Raw genomic sequence first — 24,827 nt, forward strand, 5'->3', positions numbered from 1 at the left:
ACAATAAAGTAGTTTCCGGTTCTATCTCTATGTTTTGTTTCCTCTTGATGTAGCCCTAAGCAGTGACTGGCGAGAAACACTTTCATGGAAAGGGGTTCCAGAGTTTCCAAAAATTACGAATCTCCAGAAATCTCAGCAAATATTTTTTCACCCAAACTGGATGATACTTTCAGGTAATGATCAGTACACTAAGCCGACTTGGTTCCCCAAATTTCGTTCTTCTATGGTGAAGCGTTCATTTCCAATAACAGTTTGAATTTTTAGGTTTCACTCTGTTTTCTCCTATATTGATAGATGTATTTGGAACTCTAAATCCAACACGGTTTGTGCTAGCTTCTTGTAACTTGACAAAATAAAGTAGTTTCACGTTCTATCTCTATGTGTTCTTTCCTCTTGAAGTAGGCCTATGCAGTGACTGGCGAGAAACACTTTCATGGAAAGGGGTTGCCAAGCTTCCTAAAATTACGAATCTCCAGAAATCTCAGCAAGTATTTTTTCACCCAAACTGGATGATACTTTCAGGTAATGATCAGTACACTAAGCCAACTTGGTTCCCCAAATTTCGTTCTTCTATGGTGAAGCGTTCATTTCCAGTAACAGTTTGAATTTTTAGGTTTCACTCTGTTTTCTCCAATATTGATAGATGTATTTGGAACTCTAAATCCAACACGGTTTGTGCTAGCTTCTTGAAACGTGACAAAATAAGGCAGTTTCACGTTCTAGCTCTATGTTTTGTTTCCTCTTGATGTAGCCCTAAGCAGTGACTGGCGAGAAACACTTTCATGGAAAGGGGTTCCCAAGCTTCCAAAAATTACGAATCTCCAGAAATCTCAGCAAATATTTTTTCACCCAAACTGGATGATACTTTCAGGTAATGATCAGTACACTAAGCCGACTTGGTTCCCCAAATTTCGTTCTTCTATGGTGAAGCGTTTATTTCCAGTAACAGTTTGAATTTTTAGGTTTCACTCTGTTTTCTCCTATATTAATAGATGTATTTGGAACTCTAAATCCAACACGGTTTGTGCTAGCTTCTTGAAACTTGACAAAATAAAGCAGTTTCACGTTCTATCTCTATGTGTTCTTTCCTCTTGAAGTAGGCCTATGCAGTGACTGGCGAGAAACACTTTCATGGAAAGGGGTTGCCAAGCTTCCTAAAATTACGAATCTCCAGAAATCTCAGCAAGTATTTTTTCACCCAAACTGAATGATACTTTCAGGTAATGATCAGTACACTAAGCCAACTTAGTTCCCCAAATTTCATTCTTCTATGTTGAAGCGTTCGTTTCTACTAACAGTTTGAATTTTTAGGTTTCACTCTGTTTTCTCCTATATTGATAGATGTATTTGGAACTCTAAATCCAACACGGTTTGTGCTAGCTTCTCGAAACTTGACACAATAAAGTAGTTTCCGGTTCTATCTCTATGTTTTGTTTCCTCTTGATGTAGCCCTAAGCAGTGACTGGCGAGAAACACTTTCATGGAAAGGGGTTGCCAAGCTTCCAAAAATTACGAATCTCCAGAAATCTCAGCAAATATTTTTTCACCCAAACTGGATGATACTTTCAGGTAATGATCAGTACACTAAGCCGACTTGGTTCCCCAAATTTCGTTCTTCTATGGTGAAGCGTTCATTTCCAGTAACAGTTTGAATTTTTAGGTTTCACTCTGTTTTCTCCTATATTGATAGATGTATTTGGAACTCTAAATCCAACACGGTTTGTGCTAGCTTCTTGAAACTTGACAAAATAAAGCAGTTTCACGTTATATCTCTATGTGTTCTTTCCTCTTGAAGTAGGCCTATGCAGTGACTGGCGAGAAACACTTTCATGGAAAGGGGTTGCCAAGCTTCCTAAAATTACGAATCTCCAGAAATCTCAGCAAGTATTTTTTCACCCAAACTGGATGATACTTTCAGGTAATGATCAGTACACTAAGCCGACTTGGTTCCCCAAATTTCGTTCTTCTATGGTGAAGCGTTCATTTCCAGTAACAGTTTGAATTTTTAGGTTTCACTCTGTTTTCTCCTATATTGATAGATGTATTTGGAACTCTAAATCCAACACGGTTTGTGCTAGCTTCTGGAAACTTGACAAAATAAAGCAGTTTCATGTTCTATCTCTATGTGTTCTTTCCTCTTGAAGTAGCCCTATGCAGTGACTGGCGAGAAACACTTTCATGGAAAGGGGTTGCCAAGCTTCCTAAAATTACGAATCTCCAGAAATCTCAGCAAGTATTTTTTCACCAAAACTGGATGATACTTTCAGGTAATGATCAGTATACTAAGCCAACTTAGTTCCCCAAATTTCATTCTTCTATGTTGAAGCGTTCATTTCTACTAACAGTTTGAATTTTTAGGTTTCACTCTGTTTTCTCCTATATTGATTGATATATTTGGAACTCTAAATCCAACACGGTTTGTGCTAGCTTCTTGAAACTTGACACAATAAAGTAGTTTCCGGTTCTATCTCTATGTTTTGTTTCCTCTTGATGTAGCCCTAAGCAGTGACTGGCGAGAAACACTTACATGGAAAGGGGTTCACAAGCTTCCAAAAATTACGAATCTCCAGAAATCTCAGCAAATATTTTTTCACCCAAACTGGATGATACTTTCAGGTAATGGTCAGTACACTAAGCCGACTTGGTTCCCCAAATTTCGTTCTTCTATGGTGAAGCATTCATTTTCAGTAACAGTTTGAATTTTTAGGTTTCACTCTGTTTTCTCCTATATTGATAGATGTATTTGGAACTCTAAATCCAACACGGTTGTGCTAGCTTCTTGAAACTTGACAAAATAAAGCAGTTTCACGTTCGATCTCTATGTGTTCTTTCCTCTTGAAGTAGGCCTATGCAGTGACTGGCGAGAAACACTTTCATGGAAAGGGGTTCCCAAGCTTCCTAAAATTACGAATCTCCAGAAATCTCAGCAGGTATTTTTTCACCCAAACTGGATGATACTTTCAGGTAATGATCAGTACACTAAGCCGACTTGGTTCCCCAAATTTCGTTCTTCTATGGTGAAGCGTTCATTTCCAGTAACAGTTTGAATTTTTAGGTTTCACTCTGTTTTCTCCTATATTGATAGATGTATTTGGAACTCTAAATCCAACACGGTTTGTGCTAGCTTCTTGAAACTTGACACAATAAAGTAGTTTCTGGTTCTATCTCTATGTTTTGTTTCCTCTTGATGTAGCCCTAAGCAGTGACTGGCGAGAAACACTTTCATGGAAAGGGGTTCCCAAGATTCCTAAAATTACGAATCTCCAGAAATCTCAGCAAATATTTTTTCACCCAAACTGGATGATACTTTCAGGTAATGATCAGTACACTAAGCCGACTTGGTTCCCCAAATTTCGTTCTTCTATGGTGAAGCGTTCATTTCCAGTAACAGTTTGAATTTTTAGGTTTCACTCTGTTTTCTCCTATATTGATAGATGTATTTGGAACTCTAAATCCAACACGGTTTGTGCTAGCTTCTGGAAACTTGACAAAATAAAGCAGTTTCATGTTCTATCTCTATGTGTTCTTTCCTCTTGAAGTAGGCCTATGCAGTGACTGGCGAGAAACACTTTCATGGAAAGGGGTTGCCAAGCTTCCTAAAATTACGAATCTCCAGAAATCTCAGCAAGTATTTTTTCACCCAAACTGGATGATACTTTCAGGTAATGATTAGTATACTAAGCCAACTTAGTTCCCCAAATTTCATTCTTCTATGTTGAAGCGTTCGTTTCTACTAACAGTTTGAATTTTTAGGTTTCAGTCTGTTTTCTCGTATATTGATAGATGTATTTGGAACTCTAAATCCAACACGGTTTGTCCTAGATTCTGGAAACTTGACAAAATAAAGCAGTTTCATGTTCTATCTCTATGTGTTCTTTCCTCTTGAAGTAGCCCTATGCAGTGACTGGCGAGAAACACTTTCATGGAAAGGGGTTGCCAACCTTCCTAAAATTACGAATCTCCAGAAATCTCAGCAAGTATTTTTCCACCCAAACTGGATGATACTTTCAGGTAATGATCAGTATACTAAGCCAACTTAGTTCCCCAAATTTCATTCTTCTATGTTGAAGCGTTCATTTCTACTAACAGTTTGAATTTTTAGGTTTCACTCTGTTTTCTCCTATATTGATAGATGTATTTGGAACTCTAAATCCAACACGGTTTGTGCTAGCTTCTTGAAACTTGAGACAATAAAGTAGTTTCTGGTTCTATCTCTATGTTTTGTTTCCTCTTGATGTAGCCCTAAGCAGTGACTGGCGAGAAACCCTTTCATGGAAAGGGGTTCCCAAGCTTCCAAAAATTACGAATCTAAAGAAATCTCAGCAAATATTTTTTCACCCAAACTGGATGATACTTTCAGGTAATGATCAGTACACTAAGCCGACTTGGTTCCCCAAATTTCGTTCTTCTATGGTGAAGCATTCATTTTCAGTAACAGTTTGAATTTTTAGGTTTCACTCTGTTTTCTCCTATATTGATAGATGTATTTGGAACTCTAAATCCAACACGGTTGTGCTAGCTTCTTGAAACTTGAAAAAATAAAGCAGTTTCACTTTCTATATCTATGTGTTCTTTCCTCTTGAAGTAGGCCTCTGCAGTGACTGGCGAGAAACACTTTCAGGGAAAGAGGTTGCCAAGCTTCCTAAAATTACAAATCTCCAGAAATCTCCGCAAGTATTTTTGCACCCAAACTGGATGATACTTTCAGGTAATGATCAGTACACTAAGCCAACTTAGTTCCCCAAATTTCATTCTTCTATGTTGAAGCGTTCATTTCTACTAACAGTTTGAATTTTTAGGTTTCACTCTGTTTTCTCCTATATTGATAGATGTATTTGGAACTCTAAATCCAACACGGTTTGTGCTAGCTTCTTGAAACTTGACACAATAAAGTAGTTTCCGGTTCTATCTCTATGTTTTGTTTCCTCTTGATGTAGCCCTAAGCAGTGACTGGCGAGAAACACTTTCATGGAAAGGGGTTCCCAAGCTTCCAAAAATTACAAATCTCCAGAAGTCTCAGCAAATATTTTTTCACCCAAACTGGATGATACTTTCAGGTAATGATCAGTACACTAAGCCGACTTGGTTCCCCAAATTTCGTTCTTCTATGGTGAAGCGTTCATTTCCAGTAACAGTTTGAATTTTTAGGTTTCACTCTGTTTTCTCCTATATTGATAGATGTATTTGGAACTCTAAATCCAACACGGTTTGTGCTAGCTTCTTGAAACTTGACAAAATAAAGCAGTTTCACGTTATATCTCTATGTGTTCTTTCCTCTTGAAGTAGGCCTATGCAGTGACTGGCGAGAAACACTTTCAAGGAAAGGGGTTGCCAAGCTTCCTAAAATTACGAATCTCCAGAAATCTCAGCAAGTATTTTTTCACCCAAACTGGATGATACTTTCAGGTAATGATCAGTATACTAAGCCAACTTAGTTCCCCAAATTTCATTCTTCTATGTTGAAGCGTTCGTTTCTACTAACAGTTTGAATTTTTAGGTTTCACTCTGTTTTCTCCTATATTGATAGATGTATTTGGAACTCTAAATCCAACACGGTTTGTGCTAGCTTCTGGAAACTTGACAAAATAAAGCAGTTTCATGTTCTATCTGTATGTGTTCTTTCCTCTTGAAGTAGCCCTATGCAGTGACTGGCGAGAAACACTTTCATGGAAAGGGGTTGCCAACCTTCCTAAAATTGCGAATCTCCAGAAATCTCAGCATGTATTTTTCCACACAAACTGGATGATACTTTCAGGTAATGATCAGTATACTAAGCCAACTTAGTTCCCCAAATTTCATTCTTCTATGTTGAAGCGTTCGTTTCTACTAACAGTTTGAATTTTTAGGTTTCACTCTGTTTTCTCCTATATTGATAGATGTATTTGGAACTCTAAATCCAACACGGTTTGTGCTAGCTTCTGGAAACTTGACAAAATAAAGCAGTTTCATGTTCTATCTCTATGTGTTCTTTCCTCTTGAAGTAGGCCTATGCAGTGACTGGCGAGAAACACTTTCATGGAAAGGGGTTGCCAAGCTTCCTAAAATTACGAATCTCCAGAAATCTCAGCAAGTATTTTTTCACCCAAACTGGATGATACTTTCAGGTAATGATCAGTATACTAAGCCAACTTAGTTCCCCAAATTTCATTCTTTTATGTTGAAGCATTCATTTCTACTAACAGTTTGAATTTTTAGGTTTCACTCTGTTTTCTCCTATATTGATAGATGTATTTGGAACTCTAAATCCAACACGGTTTGTGCTAGCTTCTTGAAACTTTACCAAATAAAGCAGTTTCACGTTCTATCTCTATGTTTTATTTCCTCTTGATGTAGCCCTAAGCAGTGACTGGCGAGAAACACTTTCATGGAAAGGGGTTGCCAAGCTTCCAAAAATTACGAATCTCCAGAAATCTCAGCAAATATTTTTTCACCCAAACTGGATGACACTTTCAGGTAATGATCAGTACACTAAGCCGACTTGGTTCCCCAAATTTCGTTCTTCTATGGTGAAGCGTTCATTTCCAGTAACAGTTTGAATTTTTAGGTTTCACTCTGTTTTCTCCTATATTGATAGATGTATTTGGAACTCTAAATCCAACAGGGTTTGTGCTAGCTTCTTGAAACTTGACAAAATAAAGCAGTTTCACATTCTATCTCTATGTATTGTTTCCTCTTGATGTAGCCCTAAGCAGTGACTGGCGAGAAACACTTTCATGGAAAGGGGTTCCCAAGCTTCCAAAAATTACGAATCTCCAGAAATCTCAGCAAATATTTTTTCACCCAAACTGGATGATACTTTCAGGTAATGATCAGTATACTAAGCCAACTTAGTTCCCCAAATTTCGTTCTTCTATGGTGAAGCGTTCATTTCCAGTAACAGTTTGAATTTTTAGGTTTCACTCTGTTTTCTCCTATATAGATAGATGTATTTGGAACTCTAAATCCAACACGGTTTGTGCTAGCTTCTGGAAACTTGACAAAAAAAAGCAGTTTCACGTTCTATCTCTATGTGTTCTTTCCTCTTGAAGTAGGCCTATGCAGTGACTGGCGAGAAACACTTTAATGGAAAGGGGTTGCCAAGCTTCCTAAAATTACGAATCTCCAGATATCTCAGCAAGTATTTTTTCACCCAAACTGAATGATACTTTCAGGTAATGATCAGTACACTAACCCAACTTAGTTCCCCAAATTTCATTCTTCTATGTTGAAGCGTTCGTTTCTACTAACAGTTTGAATTTTTAGGTTTCACTCTGTTTTCTCCTATATTGATAGATGTATTTGGAACTCTAAATCCAACACGGTTTGTGCTAGCTTCTTGAAACTTGACACAATAAAGTAGTTTCCGGTTCTATCTCTATGTTTTGTTTCCTCTTGATGTAGCCCTAATCAGTGACTGGAGAGAAACACTTTCATGGAAAGGGGTTCCCAAGTTTCCAAAAATTACGAATCTCCAGAAATCTCAGCAAGTATTTTTTCACCCAAACTGAATGATACTTTCAGGTAATGATCAGTACACTAAGCCAACTTAGTTCCCCAAATTTCATTCTTCTATGTTGAAGCGTTCGTTTCTACTAACAGTATGAATTTTTAGGTTTCACTCTGTTTTCTCCTATATTGATAGATGTATTTGGAACTCTAAATCCAACACGGTTTGTGCTAGCTTCTTGACACTTGACACAATAAAGTAGTTTCCAGTTCTATCTCTATGTTTTGTTTCCTCTTGATGTAGCCCTAAGCAGTGACTGGCGAGAAACACTTTCATGGAAAGGGGTTGCCAAGCTTCCAAAAATTACGAATCTCCAGAAATCTCAGCAAATATTTTTTCACCCAAACTGGATGATACTTTCAGGTAATGATCAGTACACTAAGCCGACTTGGTTCCCCAAATTTCGTTCTTCTATGGTGAAGCGTTCATTTCCAGTAACAGTTTGAATTTTTAGGTTTCACTCTGTTTTCTCCTATATTGATAGATGTATTTGGAACTCTAAATCCAACACGGTTTGTGCTACCTTCTTGAAACTTGACAAAATAAAGCAGTATCACGTTATATCTCTATGTGTTCTTTCCTCTTGAAGTAGGCCTATGCAGTGACTGGCGAGAAACACTTTCATGGAAAGGGGTTGCCAAGCTTCCTAAAATTACGAATCTCCAGAAATCTCAGCAAGTATTTTTTCACCCAAACTGGATGATACTTTCAGGTAATGATCAGTACACTAAGACAAATTAGTTCCCCAAATTTCATTCTTCTATGTTGAAGCGTTCGTTTCTACTAACAGTTTGAATTTTTAGGTTTCACTCTGTTTTCTCCTATATTGATACATGTTTTTGGAACTCTAAATCCAACACGGTTTGTGCTAGCTTCTTGAAACTTGACACAATAAAGTAGTTTCCGGTTCTATCTCTATGTTTTGTTTCCTCTTGATGTAGCCCTAAGCAGTGACTGGCGAGAAACACTTTCATGGAAAGGGGTTCCCAAGCTTCCAAAAATTACGAATCTCCAGAAATCTCAGCAAATATTTTTTCACCCAAACTGGATGATACTTTCAGGTAATGATCAGTACACTAAGCCGACTTGGTTCCCCAAATTTCGTTCTTCTATGGTGAAGCGTTCATTTCCAGTAACAGTTTGAATTTTTAGGTTTCACTCTGTTTTCTCCTATATTGATAGATGTATTTGGAACTCTAAATCCAACACGGTTTGTGCTAGCTTCTTGAAACTTGACAAAATAAAGCAGTTTCACGTTCGATCTCTATGTGTTCTTTCCTCTTGAAGTAGGCCTATGCAGTGACTGGCGAGAAACACTTTCATGGAAAGGGGTTGCCAAGCTTCCTAAAATTACGAATCTCCAGAAATCTCAGCCAGTATTTTTGCACCCAAACTGGATGATACTTTCAGGTAATGATCAGTACACTAAGCCAACTTAGTTCCCCAAATTTCATTCTTCTATGTTGAAGCGTTCGTTTCTACTAACAGTTTGAATTTTTAGGTTTCACTCTGTTTTCTCCTATATTGATAGATGTATTTGGAACTCTAAATCCAACACGGTTTGTGCTAGCTTCTTGAAACTTGACACAATAAAGTAGTTTCCGGTTCTATCTCTATGTTTTGTTTCCTCTTGATGTAGCCCTAAGCAGTGACTGGCGAGAAACACTTTCATGGAAAGGGGTTGCCAAGCTTCCAAAAATTACGAATCTCCAGAAATCTCAGCAAATATATTTTCACCCAAACTGGATGATACTTTCAGGTAATGATCAGTACACTAAGCCGACTTGGTTCCCCAAATTTCGTTCTTCTATGGTGAAGCGTTCATTTCCAATAACAGTTTGAATTTTTAGGTTTCACTCTGTTTTCTCCTATATTGATAGATGTATTTGGAACTCTAAAACCAACACGGTTTGTGCTAGCTTCTTGAAACTTTACCAAATAAAGCAGTTTCACGTTCTATCTCTATGTTTTGTTTCCTCTTGATGTAGCCCTAAGCAGTGACTGGCGAGAAACACTTTCATGGAAAGGGGTTCCCAAGCTTCCAAAAATTACGAATCTCAAGAAATCTCAGCAAATATTTTTTCACCCAAACTGGATGATACTTTCAGGTAATGATCAGTACACTAAGCCGACTTGGTTCCCCAAATTTCGTTCTTCTATGGTGAAGCGTTCATTTCCAGTAACAGTTTGAATTTTTAGGTTTCACTCTGTTTTCTCCTATATTGATAGATGTATTTGGAACTCTAAATCCAACACGGTTTGTGCTAGCTTCTGGAAACTTGACAAAATAAAGCAGTTTCACGTTCTATCTCTATGTGTTCTTTCCTCTTGAAGTAGGCCTATGCAGTGACTGGCGAGAAACACTTTCATGGAAAGGGGTTGCCAAGCTTCCTAAAATTACGAATCTCCAGAAATCTCAGCAAGTATTTTTTCACCCAAACTGGATGATACTTTCAGGTAATGATCAGTACACTAAGCCAACTTAGTTCCCCAAATTTCATTCTTCTATGTTGAAGCGTTCGTTTCTACTAACAGTTTGAATTTTTAGGTTTCACTCTGTTTTCTCCTATATTGATAGATGTATTTGGAACTCTAAATCCAACACGGTTTGTGCTAGCTTCTTGAAATTTGACACAATAAAGTAGTTTCCGGTTTCTCTCTATGTTTTGTTTCCTCTTGATGTAGCCCTAAGCAGTGACTGGAGAGAAACACTTTCATGGAAAGGGGTTCCCAAGTTTCCAAAAATTACGAATCTCCAGAAATCTCAGCAAATATTTTTTCACCCAAACTGGATGATAAATTCAGGTAATGGTCAGTACACTAAGCCGACTTGGTTCCCCAAATTTCGTTCTTCTATGGTGAAGCATTCATTGTCAGTAACAGTTTGAATTTTTAGGTTTCACTCTGTTTTCTCCTATATTGATAGATGTATTTGGAACTCTAAATCCAACACGGTTGTGCTAGCTTCTTGAAACTTGAAAAAATAAAGCAGTTTCACGTTCTATCTCTATGTGTTCTTTCCTCTTGAAGTAGGCCTATGCAGTGACTGGCGAGAAACACTTTCATGGAAAGGGGTTGCCAAGCTTCCTAAAATTACGAATCTCCAGAAATCTCAGCAAGTATTTTTGCACCCAAACTGGATGATACTTTCAGGTAATGATCAGTACACTAAGCCAACTTAGTTCCCCAAATTTCATTCTTCTATGTTGAAGCGTTCGTTTCTAGTAACAGTTTGAAATTTTAGGTTTCACTCTGTTTTCTCCTATATTGATAGATGTATTTGGAACTCTAAATCCAACACGGTTTGTGCTAGCTTCTTGAAACTTGACACAATAAAGTAGTTTCTGGTTCTATCTCTATGTTTTGTTTCCTCTTGATGTAGCCCTAAGCAGTGACTGGCGAGAAACACTTTCATGGAAAGGGGTTGCCAAGCTTCCAAAAATTACGAATCTCCAGAAATCTCAGCAAATATTTTTTCACCCAAACTGGATGATACTTTCAGGTAATGATCAGTACACTAAGCCGACTTGGTTCCCCAAATTTCGTTCTTCTATGGTGAAGCGTTCATTTCCAGTAACAGTTTGAATTTTTAGGTTTCACTCTGTTTTCTCCTATATTGATAGATATATTTGGAACTCTAAATCCAACATGGTTTGTGCTAGCTTCTGGAAACTTGACAAAATAAAGCAGTTTCACGTTCTATCTCTATGTGTTCTTTCCTCTTGAAGTAGGCCTATGCAGTGACTGGCGAGAAACACTTTCATGGAAAGGGGTTGCCAAGCTTCCTAAAATTACGAATCTCCAGAAATCTCAGCAAGTATTTTTTCACCCAAACTGGATGATACTTTCAGGTAATGATCAGTATACTAAGCCAACTTAGTTCCCCAAATTTCATTCTTCTATGTTGAAGCGTTCGTTTATACTAACAGTTTGAATTTTTAGGTTTCACTCTGTTTTCTCCTATATTGATATATGTATTTGGAACTCTAAATCCAACAGGGTTTGTGCTAGCTTCTTGAAACTTGACAAAATAAAGCAGTTTCACGTTCTATCTCTATGTTTTGTTTCCTCTTGATGTAGCCCTAAGCAGTGACTGGCGAGAAACACTTTCATGGAAAGGGGTTGCCAAGCTTCCAAAAATTACGAATCTCCAGAAATCTCAGCAAATATTTTTTCACCCAAACTGGATGATACTTTCAGGTAATAATCAGTACACTAAGCCGACTTGGTTCCCCAAATTTCGTTCTTCTATGGTGAAGCGTTCATTTCCAGTAACAGTTTGAATTTTTAGGTTTCACTCTGTTTTCTCCTATATTGATAGATGTATTTGGAACTCTAAATCCAACACGGTTTGTGCTAGCTTCTTGAAACTTGACAAAATAAAGCAGTTTCACGTTCTATCTCTATGTGTTCTTTCCTCTTGAAGTAGGCCTATGCAGTGACTGGCGAGAAACACTTTCATGGAAAGGGGTTGCCAAGCTTCCTAAAATTACGAATCTCCAGAAATCTCAGCAAGTATTTTTTCACCCAAACTGAATGATACTTTCAGGTAATGATCAGTACACTAAGCCAACTTAGTTCCCCAAATTTCATTCTTCTATGTTGAAGCGTTCGTTTCTACTAACAGTTTGAATTTTTAGGTTTCACTCTGTTTTCTCCTATATTGATAGATGTATTTGGAACTCTAAATCCAACACGGTTTGTGCTAGCTTCTCGAAACTTGACACAATAAAGTAGTTTCTGGTTCTATCTCTATGTTTTGTTTCCTCATGATGTAGCCCTAAGCAGTGACTGGCGAGAAACACTTTCATGGAAAGGGGTTGCCAAGCTTCCAAAAATAACGAATCTCCAGAAATCTCAGCAAATATTTTTTCACCCAAACTGGATGATACTTTCAGGTAATGATCAGTACACTAAGCCGACTTGGTTCCCCAAATTTCGTTCTTCTATGGTGAAGCGTTCATTTCCAGTAACAGTTTGAATTTTTAGGTTTCACTCTGTTTTCTCCTATATTGATAGATGTATTTGGAACTCTAAATCCAACACGGTTTGTGCTAGCTTCTGGAAACTTGACAAAATAAAGCAGTTTCATGTTCTATCTCTATGTGTTCTTTCCTCTTGAAGTAGCCCTATGCAGTGACTGGCGAGAAACACTTTCATGGAAAGGGGTTGCCAAGCTTCCTAAAATTACGAATCTCCAGAAATCTCAGCAAGTATTTTTTCACCCAAACTGGATGATACTTTCAGGTAATGATCAGTATACTAAGCCAACTTAGTTCCCCAAATTTCATTCTTCTATGTTGAAGCGTTCATTTCTACTAACAGTTTGAATTTTTAGGTTTCACTCTGTTTTCTCCTATATTGATTGATATATTTGGAACTCTAAATCCAACACGGTTTGTGCTAGCTTCTTGAAACTTGACACAATAAAGTAGTTTCCGGTTCTATCTCTATGTTTTGTTTCCTCTTGATGTAGCCCTAAGCAGTGACTGGCGAGAAACACTTTCATGGAAAGGGGTTCACAAGCTTCCAAAAATTACAAATCTCCAGAAATCTCAGCAAATATTTTTTCACCCAAACTGGATGATACTTTCAGGTAATGGTCAGTACACTAAGCCGACTTGGTTCCCCAAATTTCGTTCTTCTATGGTGAAGCATTCATTTTCAGTAACAGTTTGAATTTTTAGGTTTCACTCTGTTTTCTCCTATATTGATAGATGTATTTGGAACTCTAAATCCAACACGGTTGTGCTAGCTTCTTGAAACTTGAAAAAATAAAGCAGTTTCACGTTCTATCTCTATGTGTTCTTTCCTCTTGAAGTAGGCCTATGCAGTGACTGGCGAGAAACACTTTCATGGAAAGGGGTTGCCAAGCTTCCTAAAATTACGAATCTCCAGAAATCTCAGCAAGTATTTTTGCACCCAAACTGGATGATACTTTCAGGTAATGATCAGTATACTAAGCCAACTTAGTTCCCCAAATTTCATTCTTCTATGTTGAAGCGTTCGTTTCTAGTAACAGTTTGAAATTTTAGGTTTCACTCTGTTTTCTCCTATATTGATAGATGTATTTGGAACTCTAAATCCAACACGGTTTGTGCTAGCTTCTTGAAAAATGACACAATAAAGTAGTTTCTGGTTCTATCTCTATGTTTTGTTTCCTCTTGATGTAGCCCTAAGCAGTGACTGGCGAGAAACACTTTCATGGAAAGGGGTTGCCAAGCTTCCAAAAATTACGAATCTCCAGAAATCTCAGCAAATATTTTTTCACCCAAACTGGATGATACTTTCAGGTAATGATCAGTACACTAAGCCGACTTGGTTCCCCAAATTTCGTTCTTCTATGGTGAAGCGTTCATTTCCAGTAACAGTTTGAATTTTTAGGTTTCACTCTGTTTTCTCCTATATTGATAGATATATTTGGAACTCTAAATCCAACATGGTTTGTGCTAGCTTCTGGAAACTTGACAAAATAAAGCAGTTTCACGTTCTATCTCTATGTGTTCTTTCCTCTTGAAGTAGGCCTATGCAGTGACTGGCGAGAAACACTTTCATGGAAAGGGGTTGCCAAGCTTCCTAAAATTACGAATCTCAAGAAATCTCAGCAAGTATTTTTTCACCCAAACTGGATGATACTTTCAGGTAATGATCAGTATACTAAGCCAACTTAGTTCCCCAAATTTCATTCTTCTATGTTGAAGCGTTCGTTTATACTAACAGTTTGAATTTTTAGGTTTCACTCTGTTTTCTCCTATATTGATAGATGTATTTGGAACTCTAAATCCAACAGGGTTTGTGCTAGCTTCTTGAAACTTGACAAAATAAAGCAGTTTCACGTTCTTTCTCTATGTTTTGTTTCCTCTTGATGTAGCCCTAAGCAGTGACTGGCGAGAAACACTTTCATGGAAAGGGGTTGCCAAGCTTCCAAAACTTACGAATCTCCAGAAATCTCAGCAAATATTTTTTCACCCAAACTGGATGATACTTTCAGGTAATGATCAGTACACTAAGCCGACTTGGTTCCCCAAATTTCGTTCTTCTATGGTGAAGCGTTCATTTCCAGTAACAGTTTGAATTTTTAGGTTTCACTTTGTTTTCTCCTATATTGATAGATGTATTTGGAACTCTAAATCCAACACGGTTTGTGCTAGCTTCTTGAAACTTGACAAAATAAAGCAGTTTCACGTTCTATCTCTATGTGTTCTTTCCTCTTGAAGTAGGCCTATGCAGTGACTGGCGAGAAACACTTTCATGGAAAGGGGTTGCCAAGCTTCCTAAAATTACGAATCTCCAGAAATCTCAGCAAGTATTTTTTCACCCAAACTGAATGATACTTTCAGGTAATGATCAGTACACTAAGCCGACTTGGTTCCCCAAATTTCGTTCTTCTATGGTGAAGCGTTCATTTCCAGTAACAGTTTGAATTTTTAGGTTTCACTCTGTTTTCTCCTATATTGATAGATGTATTTGGAACTCTAAATCCAACACGGTTTGTGCTAGCTTCTTGAAACTTGACAAAATAAAGCAGTTTCACGTTCTATCTCTATGTGTTCTTTCCTCTTGAAGTAGGCCTATGCAGTGACTGGCGAGAAACACTTTCATGGAAAGGGGTTGCCAAGCTTCCTAAAATTACGAATCTCCAGAAATCTCAGCCAGTATTTTTTCACCCAAACTGGATGATACTTTCACGTAACGATCAGTACACTAAGCCAACTTAGTTCCCCAAATTTCAGTCTTCTATGTTGAAGCGTTCGTTTCTACTAACAGTTTGAATTTTTAGGTTTCACTCTGTTTTCTCCTATATTGATAGATGTATTTGGAACTCTAAATCCAACACGGTTTGTGCTAGCTTCCTGAAACGTGACAAAATAAGGCAGTTTCACGTTCTATCTCTATGTTTTGTTTCCTCTTGATGTAGCCCTAAGCAGTGACTGGCGAGAAACACTTTCATGGAAAGGGGTTCCCAAGCTTCCAAAAATTACGAATCTGCAGAAATCTCAGCAAATATTTTTTCACCCAAACTGGATGATACTTTCAGGTAATGATCAGTACACTAAGCCAACTTGGTTCCCCAAATTTCGTTCTTCTATGGTGAAGCGTTCATTTCCAGTAACAGTTTGAATTTTTAGGTTTCACTCTGTTTTCTCCAATATTGATAGATGTATTTGGAACTCTAAATCCAACACGGTTTGTGCTAGCTTCTTGAAACGTGACAAAATAAGGCAGTTTCACGTTCTAGCTCTATGTTTTGTTTCCTCTTGATGTAGCCCTAAGCAGTGACTGGCGAGAAACACTTTCATGGAAAGGGGTTCCCAAGCTTCCAAAAATTACGAATCTCCAGAAATCTCAGCAAATATTTTTTCACCCAAACTGGATGATACTTTCAGGTAATGATCAGTACACTAAGCCAACTTGGTTCCGAAAATTTCATTCTTCTATGGTGAAGCGTTTATTTCCAGTAACAGTTTGAATTTTTAGGTTTCACTCTGTTTTCTCCTATATTGATAGATGTATTTGGAACTCTAAATCCAACACGGTTTGTGCTAGCTTCTTGAAACTTGACAAAATAAAGCAGTTTCATGTTCTATCTCTATGTGTTCTTTCCTCTTTAAGTAGCCCTATGCAGTGACTGGCGAGAAACACTTTCATGGAAAGGGGTTGCCAACCTTCCTAAAATTACGAATCTCCAGAAATCTCAGCAAGTATTTTTTCACCCAAACTGGATGATACTTTCAGGTAATGATCAGTACACTAAGCCAACTTAGTTCCACAAATTTCATTCTTCTATGTTGAAGCGTTCATTTCTACTAACAGTTTGAATTTTTAGGTTTCACTCTGTTTTCTCCTATATTGATAGATGTATTTGGAACTCTAAATCCAACACGGTTTGTGCTAGCTTCTTGAAACTTGACACAATAAAGTAGTTTCCGGTTCTATCTCTATGTTTTGTTTCCTCTTGATGTAGCCCTAAGCAGTGACTGGCGAGAAACACTTTCATGGAAAGGGGTTCCCAAGCTTCCAAAAATTACAAATCTCCAGAAGTCTCAGCAAATATTTTTTCACCCAAACTGGATGATACTTTCAGGTAATGATCAGTACACTAAGCCGACTTGGTTCCCCAAATTTCGTTCTTCTATGGTGAAGCGTTCATTTCCAGTAACAGTTTGAATTTTTAGGTTTCACTCTGTTTTCTCCTATATTGATAGATGTATTTGGAACTCTAAATCCAACACGGTTTGTGCTAGCTTCTGGAAACTTGACAAAATAAAGCAGTTTCACGTTCTATCTCTATGTTTTCTTTCCTCTTGAAGTAGGCCTATGCAGTGACTGGCGAGAAACACTTTCATGGAAAGGGGTTGCCAAGCTTCCTAAAATTACGAATCTCCAGAAATCTCAGCAAGTATTTTTTCACCCAAACTGAATGATACTTTTAGGTAATGATCAGTACACTAAGCCAACTTAGTTCCCCAAATTTCATTCTTCTATGTTGAAGCGTTCGTTTCTACTAACAGTATGAATTTTTAGGTTTCACTGTTTTCTCCTATATTGATAGATGTATTTGGAACTCTAAATCCAACACGGTTTGTGCTACCTTCTTGAAACTTGACAAAATAAAGCAGTATCATGTTCTATCTCTATGTGTTCTTTCCTCTTGAAGTAGGCCTATGCAGTGACTGGCGAGAAACACTTTCATGGAAAGGGGTTGCCAAGCTTCCTAAAATTACGAATCTCCAGAAATCTCAGCAAGTATTTTTTCACCCAAACTGGATGATACTTTCAGGTAATGATCAGTACACTAAGACAACTTAGTTCCCCAAATTTCATTCTTCTATGTTGAAGCATTCGTTTCTACTAACAGTTTGAATTTTTAGGTTTCACTCTGTTTTCTCCTATATTGATACATGTTTTTGGAACTCTAAATCCAACACGGTTTGTGCTAGCTTCTTGAAACTTGACACAATAAAGTAGTTTCCGGTTCTATCTCTATGTTTTGTTTCCTCTTGATGTAGCCCTAAGCAGTGACTGGCGAGAAACACTTTCATGGAAAGGGGTTCCCAAGCTTCCAAAAATTACGAATCTCCAGAAATCTCAGCAAATATTTTTTCACCCAAACTGGATGATACTTTCAGGTAATGATCAGTACACTAAGCCGACTTGGTTCCCCAAATTTCGTTCTTCTATGGTGAAGCGTTCATTTCCAGTAACAGTTTGAATTTTTAGGTTTCACTCTGTTTTCTCCTATATTGATAGACGTATTTGGAACTCTAAATCCAACACGGTTTGTGCTAGCTTCTTGAAACTTGACAAAATAAAGCAGTTTCACGTTCTATATCGATGTGTTCTTTCCTCTTGAAGTAGGCCTATGCAGTGACTGGCGAGAAACACTTTCATGGAAAGGGGTTGCCAAGCTTCGTAAAATTACGAATCTCCAGAAATCTCAGCCAGTATTTTTGCACCCAAACTGGATGATACTTTCAGGTAATGATCAGTACACTAAGCCAACTTAGTTCCCCAAATTTCATTCTTCTATGTTGAAGCGTTCGTTTCTACTAACAGTTTGAATTTTTAGGTTTCACTCTGTTTTCTCCTATATTGATTGATGTATTTGGAACTCTAAATCCAACACGGTTTGTGCTAGCTTCTTGAAACTTGAGACAATAAAGTAGTTTCAGGTTCTATCTCTATGTTTTGTTTCCTCTTGATGTAGCCCTAAGCAGTGACTGGCGAGAAACACTTTCATGGAAAGGGGTTCCCAAGCTTCCAAAAATTACGAATCTCCAGAAATCTCAGCAAATATTTTTTCACCCAAACTGGATGATACTTTCCGGTAATGGTCAGTACACTAAGCCGACTTGGTTCCCCAAATTTCGTTCTTCTATGGTGAAGCATTCATTGTCAGTAACAGTTTGAATTTTTAGGTTTCACTCTGTTTTCTCCTATATTGATAGATGTATTTGGAACTCTAAATCCAACACGGTTGTGCTAGCTTCTTGAAACTTGAAAAAATAAAGCAGTTTCACGTTCTATCTCTATGTGTTCTTTCCTCTTGAAGTAGGCCTATGCAGTGACTGGCGAGAAACACTTTCATGGAAAGGGGTTGCCAAGCTTCCTAAAATTACGAATCTCCAGAAATCTCAGCAAGTATTTTTGCACCCAAACTGGATGATACTTTCAGGTAATGATCAGTACACTAAGCCAACTTAGTTCCCCAAATTTCATTCTTCTATGTTGAAGCGTTCGTTTCTAGTAACAGTTTGAAATTTTAGGTTTCACTCTGTTTTCTCCTATATTGATAGATGTATTTGGAACTCTAAATCCAACACGGTTTGTGCTAGCTTCTTGAAACTTGACACAATAAAGTAGTTTCTGGTTCTATCTCTATGTTTTGTTTCCTCTTGATGTAGCCCTAAGCAGTGACTGGCGAGAAACACTTTCATGGAAAGGGGTTGCCAAGCTTCCAAAAATTACGAATCTCCAGAAATCTCAGCAAATATTTTTTCACCCAAACTGGATGATACTTTCAGGTAATGATCAGTACACTAAGCCGACTTGGTTCCCCAAATTTCGTTCTTCTATGGTGAAGCGTTCATTTCCAGTAACAGTTTGAATTTTTAGGTTTCACTCTGTTTTCTCCTATATTGATAGATATATTTGGAACTCTAAATCCAACATGGTTTGTGCTAGCTTCTGGAAACTTGACAAAATAAAGCAGTTTCACGTTCTATCTCTATGTGTTCTTTCCTCTTGAAGTAGGCCTATGCAGTGACTGGCGAGAAACACTTTCATGGAAAGGGGTTGCCAAGCTTCCTAAAATTACGAATCTCCAGAAATCTCAGCAAGTATTTTTTCACCCAAACTGGATGATACTTTCAGGTAATGATCAGTATACTAAGCCAACTTAGTTCCCCAAATTTCATTCTTCTATGTTGAAGCGTTCGTTTATACTAACAGTTTGAATTTTTAGGTTTCACTCTGTTTTCTCCTATATTGATATATGTATTTGGAACTCTAAATCCAACAGGGTTTGTGCTAGCTTCTTGAAACTTGACAAAATAAAGCAGTTTCACGTTCTATCTCTATGTTTTGTTTCCTCTTGATGTAGCCCTAAGCAGTGACTGGCGAGAAACACTTTCATGGAAAGGGGTTGCCAAGCTTCCAAAAATTACGAATCTCCAGAAATCTCAGCAAATATTTTTTCACCCAAACTGGATGATACTTTCAGGTAATAATCAGTACACTAAGCCGACTTGGTTCCCCAAATTTCGTTCTTCTATGGTGAAGCGTTCATTTCCAGTAACAGTTTGAATTTTTAGGTTTCACTCTGTTTTCTCCTATATTGATAGATGAATTTGGAACTCTAAATCCAACACGGTTTGTGCTAGCTTCTTGAAACTTGACAAAATAAAGCAGTTTCACGTTCTATCTCTATGTGTTCTTTCCTCTTGAAGTAGGCCTATGCAGTGACTGGCGAGAAACACTTTCATGGAAAGGGGTTGCCAAGCTTCCTAAAATTACGAATCTCCAGAAATCTCAGCAAGTATTTTTTCACCCAAACTGAATGATACTTTCAGGTAATGATCAGTACACTAAGCCAACTTAGTTCCCCAAATTTCATTCTTCTATGTTGAAGCGTTCGTTTCTACTAACAGTTTGAATTTTTAGGTTTCACTCTGTTTTCTCCTATATTGATAGATGTATTTGGAACTCTAAATCCAACACGGTTTGTGCTAGCTTCTCGAAACTTGACACAATAAAGTAGTTTCCGGTTCTATCTCTATGTTTTGTTTCCTCATGATGTAGCCCTAAGCAGTGACTGGCGAGAAACACTTTCATGGAAAGGGGTTGCCAAGCTTCCAAAAATAACGAATCTCCAGAAATCTCAGCAAATATTTTTTCACCCAAACTGGATGATACTTTCAGGTAATGATCAGTACACTAAGCCGACTTGGTTCCCCAAATTTCGTTCTTCTATGGTGAAGCGTTCATTTCCAGTAACAGTTTGAATTTTTAGGTTTCACTCTGTTTTCTCCTATATTGATAGATGTATTTGGAACTCTAAATCCAACACGGTTTGTGCTAGCTTCTGGAAACTTGACAAAATAAAGCAGTTTCATGTTCTATCTCTATGTGTTCTTTCCTCTTGAAGTAGCCCTATGCAGTGACTGGCGAGAAACACTTTCATGGAAAGGGGTTGCCAAGCTTCCTAAAATTACGAATCTCCAGAAATCTCAGCAAGTATTTTTTCACCCAAACTGGATGATACTTTCAGGTAATGATCAGTATACTAAGCCAACTTAGTTCCCCAAATTTCATTCTTCTATGTTGAAGCGTTCATTTCTACTAACAGTTTGAATTTTTAGGTTTCACTCTGTTTTCTCCTATATTGATTGATATATTTGGAACTCTAAATCCAACACGGTTTGTGCTAGCTTCTTGAAACTTGACACAATAAAGTAGTTTCCGGTTCTATCTCTATGTTTTGTTTCCTCTTGATGTAGCCCTAAGCAGTGACTGGCGAGAAACACTTTCATGGAAAGGGGTTCACAAGCTTCCAAAAATTACGAATCTCCAGAAATCTCAGCAAATATTTTTTCATCCAAACTGGATGATACTTTCAGGTAATGGTCAGTACACTAAGCCGACTTGGTTCCCCAAATTTCGTTCTTCTATGGTGAAGCATTCATTTTCAGTAACAGTTTGAATTTTTAGGTTTCACTCTGTTTTCTCCTATATTGATAGATGTATTTGGAACTCTAAATCCAACACGGTTGTGCTAGCTTCTTGAAACTTGAAAAAATAAAGCAGTTTCACGTTCTATCTCTATGTGTTCTTTCCTCTTGAAGTAGGCCTATGCAGTGACTGGCGAGAAACACTTTCATGGAAAGGGGTTGCCAAGCTTCCTAAAATTACGAATCTCCAGAAATCTCAGCAAGTATTTTTGCACCCAAACTGGATGATACTTTCAGGTAATGATCAGTATACTAAGCCAACTTAGTTCCCCAAATTTCATTCTTCTATGTTGAAGCGTTCGTTTCTAGTAACAGTTTGAAATTTTAGGTTTCACTCTGTTTTCTCCTATATTGATAGATGTATTTGGAACTCTAAATCCAACACGGTTTGTGCTAGCTTCTTGAAAAATGACACAATAAAGTAGTTTCTGGTTCTATCTCTATGTTTTGTTTCCTCTTGATGTAGCCCTAAGCAGTGACTGGCGAGAAACACTTTCATGGAAAGGGGTTGCCAAGCTTCCAAAAATTACGAATCTCCAGAAATCTCAGCAAATATTTTTTCACCCAAACTGGATGATACTTTCAGGTAATGATCAGTACACTAAGCCGACTTGGTTCCCCAAATTTCGTTCTTCTATGGTGAAGCGTTCATTTCCAGTAACAGTTTGAATTTTTAGGTTTCACTCTGTTTTCTCCTATATTGATAGATATATTTGGAACTCTAAATCCAACATGGTTTGTGCTAGCTTCTGGAAACTTGACAAAATAAAGCAGTTTCACGTTCTATCTCTATGTGTTCTTTCCTCTTGAAGTAGGCCTATGCAGTGACTGGCGAGAAACACTTTCATGGAAAGGGGTTGCCAAGCTTCCTAAAATTACGAATCTCAAGAAATCTCAGCAAGTATTTTTTCACCCAAACTGGATGATACTTTCAGGTAATGATCAGTATACTAAGCCAACTTAGTTCCCCAAATTTCATTCTTCTATGTTGAAGCGTTCGTTTATACTAACAGTTTGAATTTTTAGGTTTCACTCTGTTTTCTCCTATATTGATAGATGTATTTGGAACTCTAAATCCAACAGGGTTTGTGCTAGCTTCTTGAAACTTGACAAAATAAAGCAGTTTCACGTTCTTTCTCTATGTTTTGTTTCCTCTTGATGTAGCCCTAAGCAGTGACTGGCGAGAAACACTTTCATGGAAAGGGGTTGCCAAGCTTCCAAAACTTACGAATCTCCAGAAATCTCAGCAAATATTTTTTCACCCAAACTGGATGATACTTTCAGGTAATGATCAGTACACTAAGCCGACTTGGTTCCCCAAATTTCGTTCTTCTATGGTGAAGCGTTCATTTCCAGTAACAGTTTGAATTTTTAGGTTTCACTTTGTTTTCTCCTATATTGATAGATGTATTTGGAACTCTAAATCCAACACGGTTTGTGCTAGCTTCTTGAAACTTGACAAAATAAAGCAGTTTCACGTTCTATCTCTATGTGTTCTTTCCTCTTGAAGTAGGCCTATGCAGTGACTGGCGAGAAACACTTTCATGGAAAGGGGTTGCCAAGCTTCCTAAAATTACGAATCTCCAGAAATCTCAGCAAGTATTTTTTCACCCAAACTGAATGATACTTTCAGGTAATGATCAGTACACTAAGCCAACTTAGTTCCCCAAATTTCATTCTTCTATGTTGAAGCGTTCGTTTCTACTAACAGTTTGAATTTTTAGGTTTCACTCTGTTTTCTCCTATATTGATAGATGTATTTGGAACTCTAAATCCAACACGGTTTGTGCTAGCTTCTCGAAACTTGACACAATAAAGTAGTTTCCGGTTCTATCTCTATGTTTTGTTTCCTCTTGATGTAGCCCTAAGCAGTGACTGGCGAGAAACACTTTCATGGAAAGGGGTTGCCAAGCTTCCAAAAATTACGAATCTCCAGAAATCTCAGCAAATATTTTTTCACCCAAACTGGATGATACTTTCAGGTAATGATCAGTACACTAAGCCGACTTGGTTCCCCAAATTTCGTTCTTCTATGGTGAAGCGTTCATTTCCAGTAACAGTTTGAATTTTTAGGTTTCACTCTGTTTTCTCCTATATTGATAGATGTATTTGGAACTCTAAATCCAACACGGTTTGTGCTAGCTTCTGGAAACTTGACAAAATAAAGCAGTTTCATGTTCTATCTCTATGTGTTCTTTCCTCTTGAAGTAGCCCTATGCAGTGACTGGCGAGAAACACTTTCATGGAAAGGGGTTGCCAAGCTTCCTAAAATTACGAATCTCCAGAAATCTCAGCAAGTATTTTTTCACCCAAACTGGATGATACTTTCAGGTAATGATCAGTATACTAAGCCAACTTAGTTCCCCAAATTTCATTCTTCTATGTTGAAGCGTTCATTTCTACTAACAGTTTGAATTTTTAGGTTTCACTCTGTTTTCTCCTATATTGATTGATATATTTGGAACTCTAAATCCAACACGGTTTGTGCTAGCTTCTTGAAACTTGACACAATAAAGTAGTTTCCGGTTCTATCTCTATGTTTTGTTTCCTCTTGATGTAGCCCTAAGCAGTGACTGGCGAGAAACACTTTCATGGAAAGGGGTTCACAAGCTTCCAAAAATTACGAATCTCCAGAAATCTCAGCAAATATTTTTTCACCCAAACTGGATGATACTTTCAGGTAATGGTCAGTACACTAAGCCGACTTGGTTCCCCAAATTTCGTTCTTCTATGGTGAAGCATTCATTTTCAGTAACAGTTTGAATTTTTAGGTTTCACTCTGTTTTCTCCTATATTGATAGATGTATTTGGAACTCTAAATCCAACACGGTTGTGCTAGCTTCTTGAAACTTGAAAAAATAAAGCAGTTTCACGTTCTATCTCTATGTGTTCTTTCCTCTTGAAGTAGGCCTATGCAGTGACTGGCGAGAAACACTTTCATGGAAAGGGGTTGCCAAGCTTCCTAAAATTACGAATCTCCAGAAATCTCAGCAAGTATTTTTGCACCCAAACTGGATGATACTTTCAGGTAATGATCAGTATACTAAGCCAACTTAGTTCCCCAAATTTCATTCTTCTATGTTGAAGCGTTCGTTTCTAGTAACAGTTTGAAATTTTAGGTTTCACTCTGTTTTCTCCTATATTGATAGATGTATTTGGAACTCTAAATCCAACACGGTTTGTGCTAGCTTCTTGAAAAATGACACAATAAAGTAGTTTCTGGTTCTATCTCTATGTTTTGTTTCCTCTTGATGTAGCCCTAAGCAGTGACTGGCGAGAAACACTTTCATGGAAAGGGGTTGCCAAGCTTCCAAAAATTACGAATCTCCAGAAATCTCAGCAAATATTTTTTCACCCAAACTGGATGATACTTTCAGGTAATGATCAGTACACTAAGCCGACTTGGTTCCCCAAATTTCGTTCTTCTATGGTGAAGCGTTCATTTCCAGTAACAGTTTGAATTTTTAGGTTTCACTCTGTTTTCTCCTATATTGATAGATATATTTGGAACTCTAAATCCAACATGGTTTGTGCTAGCTTCTGGAAACTTGACAAAATAAAGCAGTTTCACGTTCTATCTCTATGTGTTCTTTCCTCTTGAAGTAGGCCTA

The sequence above is a fragment of the Spermophilus citellus genome (genome assembly GCF_964194105.1).
Source record: "Spermophilus citellus genome assembly, chromosome: 9".
In the NCBI taxonomy this organism is placed as follows: Eukaryota; Metazoa; Chordata; class Mammalia; order Rodentia; family Sciuridae; genus Spermophilus; species Spermophilus citellus.